This window comes from Mustela nigripes, chromosome 1 (assembly GCF_022355385.1).
Source record: "Mustela nigripes isolate SB6536 chromosome 1, MUSNIG.SB6536, whole genome shotgun sequence".
Lineage (NCBI taxonomy): Eukaryota > Metazoa > Chordata > Mammalia > Carnivora > Mustelidae > Mustela > Mustela nigripes.
In genome coordinates, this window is record NC_081557.1 from 263,528,291 (window position 1) to 263,535,669 (window position 7,379).

Here is a 7,379-nt window from a genome sequence, read left to right on the forward strand (position 1 = left end):
GCGCCGCCCCTCCCGCCCGGGCCGCGGGCCGGATCCCGGGGGATCCTGCTGCGGGGGACGCTGCGGGGGTGCTGCGGGGGACGCTGCGGCTCCCGCCCTCCCTGCCCCGGGTCCCGACGCCGTAAGCCGCGGCCCCGACGGGCGAGAAGGGGATTTTCAGCGCGAAGAGGTGGCGGGAAACCTGCCGTCGTCGGAAGGGTCCGTCCGCCCCCCTCCGTCTCGTTCCTTGTTCCTTGTAGTTAAGCCCTTCAACAGTTTATCTGGGTTTTACAGGGAGAATTACTTTAACACTCCCAGGTCTTTTCAGCTAAAAAGATAAAAAAAAAGCGTAAGAGTCGGTTAACATTTATGTGCAGGTGTTTTTGCGGACGCTCTCGTTTAACCGTCAGACAAGCCCAAGGTAGGTCCTGCGAACTCATGCCCGGTTCCCGACGAGCGACGTGAGGCTTGGAGGGGCTGAATGATCCGCTGGATGTCGCACCGCCGGTGGCCTGCGCGCCGGACCCAGGCCGGGCTGACACAGCGCAAACACCACCCTCATAACCACGAACTTCCCCTCTCCGGGCCCCGCATCTGGGAGACAGAAAGCTCGTGTCAGGAAAGTCACCGGACTCGGCGAGCCTGGGGCTTCTTAATGGCTAACAGGGGCTTGTGTAAGTAGAGTAACTGTGTGGGGGACATTTAGAAGGTTCACTTTTCCCAGGTTTATTTCTAACTCCCCTCTCCCCCCATCAAACAGAATGCACCACTGGTACCTCTGATCCCCCCCGCCCCCATGCTTATGGCCTGTATGTCGCTGGGCTACAGCTTCAAGCCTCTGCTTCCACTCTTTCCTGGTTTGGCATAAGATCTAAATAAAGACCCTGGTTTTAACTTGCTCATTTGCAACCGCACCTGTGTGTTTAAGCCACAGGTGCATCATGAGAATCAATGAAGAGTAAACAGATGACTTGAGTTTAAAGAGGTGCATTTGGGGACGCCTGGAGCGTGTGTCTTCCGCTCAGGTCATGATCCCAGGGTCGTAGGATCGAGCCCCGCATCCGCTCTCTGCGCTGGGCGGAAATCCTGCCTCTCCCTCTCCTACTCCCCCTGCTTGTATTCCCTCTCTCACTGTCTCCCTCTGATAAATCAAATCTTTAAAAAAAATACCTAATAAAAGAGGTACATTTGCATTTAAATAAATAAAGCGACTTTCTGCCACTTTAAGGTAGATATTAAAAAGATTAAAAAAAGAGATCTGTAAGACAACTATGATAAAATGTATTGGATGAACAAATCAATATTGTGGCTAAACAGTCAAGGTTCACAATTAAGCTGATCACATAATTTTCTCTATTATATTATTCTAGTATTAAGAGGTTATACATGTTTTAGGACAGTTTAAAACAAACATTAAAAGGGAGATCTGAAATTACAGAAACTATTAACCCTCTCCTTTCTGCTGTTCTGTGCTGGGCAGGTTTCAGAGATGGTGTACATTGATTCCATGGTTCATCTAGAGATCAGAACCTAGAGTTTAAGAAACACTTTGGTGGAGAATGCATGAAGGTAAATATTGTGTCAGAAACACGGGATCTAATGTTTTTATTGCTTGTATCTCATTTTGTTGTTTATTTTTTCATTTTTTTTCCCGTTTGGTAACACTTAAAACTTTTTAAATTTAAATTCAGTTAATTAACATATAATGTGTTATTTGTTTCAGGAGTACAGGTCTGTGATTCATCAGTCTTATATAATACCTAGTGCTCACCATAATACATGCCCTCCCCGGTGTCCATCACCCAGCTGCCCCTTCCCTCTCATCCTCTGCCCCTTCGGCAACCCTCAATTTGTTTCCTATGATTTAGAGTCTCTTATGATTTGTTTCCCTCTGGTTTCATCTTGTTTCATTTTTTTCCTCTCTTCTCCTACAAGCCTCTGCCTTGTTTCTTCATATGATAATTGTCTTTCTCTGATTGACTTATTTCCCTTAGCACAATACCCCCTAGTTCCATCCACATCATTGCAAATGGAAAGATTTCACTTTTGTGATGGCTGCGTAATATTCCATTGTATATACATACCACATCTTTAACCATTCATCTGTCAGTGGACATTTGGGCTCTTTCCATTGTTTGGCTCTTGTTTGACATTGCTGCTATTAACATAAGGATGCACATGCCCCTTTGGATCACTACATTTGTATCTTTGGGGTAAATACCCAGTAGTACAATTGCTGGGTTGTAGGGTAGCTCTATTTTCAACTTTTTGAGGAACCTCCTACTGTTTTCCAGAGTGGCTGCACCAGCTTGCATTCCCACCAACAGTGTAGGAGGGTTCCCCTTTCTCCACATCCTCGCCAACATCTGTCTTTTCCTGACTTGCTAATTTTAGCCATTCTAACTGGTGTGAGGTGGTATCTCACTGTGGTTTTGATTTATATTTCCCTGCTGTCCAATAATGTTAAGCACTTTTTCATGTGTCTGTTGGCCGTCTAAATGTCTTCTTTGCATAAATGTCTGTTCATGTCCTCTGCCCATTTCTTGACTGGATTGTTTGTTCTTTGGGTGTTGAGTTTGATAAGTTCTTTATAGATTTTGGATACTAGCCCTTTATCTGCTACGTCATTTGCAAATATCTTCTCCCATTCTGTTGGTTGTCTTTTGGTTTTGTCTACTGTTTCCTTTGTGCAAAAGCTTTGATCTTGATGAAGTCCAAATAGTTCATTTTTGCTTTTGTTTCTCTTGTCCTTGGAGATGTGTCTAGAAAGAAGTTGCTGCAGCCGAGGCTGAAGAGGTTGCTGCCATGTTCTTCTCTAGGATTTTGATGGATTCCTGTCTCACATTTGGGTGTGATGTAAGAAAATGGTTCAGTTTCATTTTTTTGCATGTAACTGTCCAATTTTCCCAACACCATTTGTTGAAGAGGCTGTCTTTTTTCCATTGCATATTCCTTCCTGCTTTGTTGAAGATTAATTGACCGTAGAGTTGAAGGTTCATTTGTTGAAGAGGTTGTCTTTTTTCCATTGCATATTCCTTCCTGCTTTGTTGAAGATTAGTTGACCATAGAGTTGAAGGTTCATTTCTGGGCTCTCTATTCTGTTGCATTGATCTATGCGCCTTTTTTTGTGCCAGTACCACACACTGTCTTGATGACTTCAGCTTTGTAATAGAGCTTCAAGTCTGGTGTTTTGATGCCGCCTACTTTGGTTTTCTTTTTCAACATTCCTTTGGCTATTCAGGGTCTTTTCTGGTTCCATCCAAATTTTAGGATTATTTGTTCCAGTTCTGTGAAAAATGTCAATGGCATTTTGATAGGAAGGGATTGCATTGAATGTAAATATTGCTCTGGGTAGTATAGACATTTTAACAGTATTTTTTCTTCCAATCCATGACATGGAATGTTTTTCCATTTTTCTGTGTCTTTCTCAATTTCTTTCATGAGTGTTCTATAATTATCTGAGTACAGAGTCTTTGCCTCTTTGGTTAGGTTTATTCCCAGGTATCTTGTGGTTTGGGAGCAATTGTAAATGGGATTGACTCCTGGGGTGCCTGGGAGGCTCAGTCAGTTAAGCGTCTGCTTTCAGCTCAGGTCATTTTCCTGGGGTCCTGGTACTGAGCCCCGCACTGTGCTCCTTGGTTAGTGGGGAGCCTGCTTCTCCCTCTCCCTCTGCCTGCTGCTCCCCCTGCTTATTTGCTCTTGCTCTCTCTCTCTCTCACTCTGGCAGGTAAATAAATAAAATCCTTAAAATAAATAAATATCTAAATAAAGAGGATTGACTCCTTAATTTTTTTTCTCCTGTCTATACTGTTGGTGTATAGAAATGCAACTGATTTCTGTGCATTGGTTTTTTATTCTGCCATTTTGCTGAATTGCTGTATGAGTTCTATCAGTCTGGGGGTAGAGTCTTTTGTTTTCCACATACAGCATCATGTCATCTGCAAGGAGTGAGTTTGACTTCATCTTTGCTGATTCAGATGCCTTTTTGTTGTTGTTGTTGTTGTTGTTGTTGCCTGATTGCTGAGGCTAGGACTTCTAGCACTATGTTGAGTAGCAGTGGTGATAGTGGACAGCCCTGTCGTGTTCCTGACCTTAGGGGAAAAGCTATCAGTTTTTCCCCATTGAAAATGATATTTGCTATGGGGTTTTCATAGATGGTTTTGATAATATTGAGATATGTACCCTCTATCCCTACACTGTGAAGAGTTTTGATCAAGAAACGATGCTGTACTTTGTCAAATGCTTTTTATGCACCTGTTGAGAATATCATATGGTTTTTGTTCTTTCTTTTATTAATGTATTGTATCACGTTGATTTGCAGGTGTTGAACCAGCCTTGTAGACCAGGAATAAATCCCACTTGGTCATGGTGAATAATCCTTTTAATGTACTGTTGGATCCTATTGACTGGTATTTTTGTGAGAATTTTTGCATCCATGTTCATCATGGATATTGGTCTGTAATTCTCCTTTTTGGTGGGGTCTTTGTCTGGTTTGGAGATCAAGGTAATGCTGGTCTCATAGAAACAGTTTGTGAGTTTTCCTTCCATTTTGGTTTTGAAACAGCTTTAGAATAGGTGTTGGGTGCCTGGGTGGCTTAGTACATTAAGTTTCTGCCTTTGGCTCAAGTCATGGTCTTAGGTCCTGGGATCAAGTCCTGCATCAAGCTCCCCACTCTGGTGAGTCGCTTCTCCCTCTGCCCCTCCCCACAATCACACTCTCTCTCTCTCATGAGAATAAATAATGTCTTTAGAAAAAAAATTTTTTTAAAAGAAAAATAGGTATTAATTCTTTAAATGTTGGGAGAATTCCCCTGGGAGGCCATCTAGCTCTGGACTCTAATTTATTGGGAGATTTTTGATGACTGCTTCAATCTCCTTGCTGGCTATGGGTCTGTTCAGGTTTTCTATTTCTTCCTGGTTCAATTTTTGTAGTTTATACACTCTAGGAATGCATCAATTTCTTCCAGATTGTCAAATTTGTCAACATATAAGAACACATAATATGTTTTTATAATTTTATTTTTTTAGTGTTGATTGTGATCTCTTTTTCATTCATGGTTTTATTTATTTGGGTCCTTTTCTTTTGGTAAGTCTGGCCAGGGGGTTTTCAATCTTATTAATTCTTCCAAAGAACCAGCTCCTAGTTTCGTTGATTTGTTCTACTGTTTATTGTTGTTGTTGTTGTTGTTTCTATTTCATTGATTTCTGCTCTGATCTTTATTATTTCTCTTCTCCTGCTGGGTTTAGGCTTTCTTTGCTGTTCTCTCTCCAGCTTCTTTTGGTGTAAGATTAGGTTGTGTATTTGAGACCTTTCTTATTTCTTGAGAAAGTCTTGTACTGCTATATACTTCCCTCTTAGGACCTCTTTTGCTGAATCCCAAATGTTTTGAATAGTGGTTTTCATTTTCATTTGTTTCCATGAATTTGTTTTATTCTTCTTTAATTTCCTGGTTGACATGTTCACTCTTTAGTAAGATTCTCTTTAGCCTCTGTGTATTTGAGTTCTTTCCAACTTTTCTTTTGTGATTGAGTTCCAGTTTCAAAGCACTGTGGTCTGAAAATATGCAGGGAAAATGTGTCTCTTGCAGACAGCATATCAATGAGCCTTGCTTTTTTATCCAATCTGACACACTGTGTCTTTTGATAGGGGCATTTAGCCCATTTATATTCAGAGTAACTATTGAAAGATATGAATTCAGTACCACTGTATTGTCTGTAAAGTGGGTGTTACTGTATATTGTCTGTTTCTTTCTGGTTTATGTTTCTTTTGGACTCTATCTTTGCTTAAAGGATGCCTTTTAATATTTTTTATAAGGCTGGTTTGGTAATCAAAAATTCTTGTAGTTTCTGCTTGTCCTGGTAGATTTTTATTACTCCTTCTATTTTGAATGACATCCTAGCTGAATAAAGTATTCTTGGCTGCATATTGTTTCTCATTTGGCACCCTGAATGTATCATGCCAATTCTTTCTGGCCTGCCAGGCCTCCATGAATAGGTCTACTGCCAGTCTAATGATTCTACACTTGTAGGTTACCTCTTGTCCCAAGCTTCTTTCAGGATTTTCTCTTTGTCTGTGAGATTTCTAAGTTTCAGTATTATTTCGGGATGTTGACCCATTTTTATTGATTTTGAGGAGGGTTTTCTGTGCCTCCAGCTTTTTGATGCCTGTTTCCTTTCCCAGATTAGGGACGTCCTCCACTATGATTTGCGCCAGTATACCTTCTGCTCCTCTTTCTCTTTCCTTTTCTTCTAAAAATCCCAATTATTCTAATACTGTTCTGCTTTATGATAGCACTTATCTGTTGAATTCTCCCCTTGTGATCCAGTAGCTGTTTATCTTTTTCTTATCTTTATTCTCTATCATTTGATCTTCTATATCACTAATTCTCTCTTCTGCCTCATTTATCCTAGCAGCTAGAGCCTCCAATTTTATTGCATCTCATTAACAGCCTTTTTTTTTTTTTTAAGATTTTATTTATTTATTTGACAAATAGAGATCACAAGTAGGCAGAGAGGCAGGCAAAGAGAGAGGGGGAAGCAGGCTCCCTGCTGAGCAGAGAGTCCGATGTGGGGCTTGATTCCAGGACCCTAGGATCATGACCTGAGCTGAAAACAGAGGCTTTAACCCACTGAGCCACCCAGGCGCCCCTCATTAACAGCCTTTTAAAATCTCAACTTGGTTAGATTCTAATTCTTTTATTTCCTCCATAAAAGGATTATCTAGTATCTACTATGCTTTTTTCAAGCTCAGCAAGTATCTTTATGATATGAATTCAGTACCACTGTATTGTCTGTAACTCTAGCTCTGACATCTTACTTATTTATTGTTACCCTGAACTCTAGCTCTAACATCTTACTTATATCCATAATGATTGGGTCCCTGGCAGTCAGTACTGCATTTTGTTCTCTTTTTTGAGGTGAGTTTTTCCATTTTGTCATTCTGTCCAGAGAAGAACAGATAAAGAGAACAAAATACTAAAATGGCAACAGCAACACCAGAGAAACATACCCTAAACAAATCAGAAGAGATCTGAAACCTGGGGGGGGGGGGGGAGAATATAATCAGACAAGTGAGCAGAATAGGGCAATACACTGAATTCTGTATTTTGGTCTGGTTTTTTTTTTTTTTTTTTTTAGAAAACTAGATCCCAAAATTATAAAGGAAAAAAACTTATATATGAATAAAAATAAAATTGAACACAATGAAAGGGTAGAATGTGTTTGTAAAAATGGACTTAAAAGACAAGAAAAAAAAAAACAAAAGAGAAAGAAAACAACAATAACAAGAACAACAAAAAGAAAAGGGATATAAACAGACAGGTGAGCAGAACAGAGTAATACACGATCTCCTGAGTGTATTTTGGTTAGTTTGCTAGAGGAGACTACATCTTAAAATTGTA

At 40.5% G+C, this 7,379-nt stretch overlaps 1 long non-coding RNA gene across 1 annotated transcript in view; it reads left to right on the top strand.

Annotated features, from left to right (window-relative positions):
* The first annotated feature begins 7 nt into the window (after window positions 1–7).
* The window catches only part of LOC132007253 (uncharacterized), an 11,586-nt gene continuing 4,214 nt past the window's right edge, over window positions 8–7,379 (top strand). Inside the window, exons 1-3 of the long non-coding RNA XR_009401282.1 lie at window positions 8–198; window positions 357–653; window positions 1,460–1,548. This is a non-coding gene — a long non-coding RNA (uncharacterized LOC132007253). The remainder of the gene's footprint in view (window positions 199–356; window positions 654–1,459; window positions 1,549–7,379) is intronic.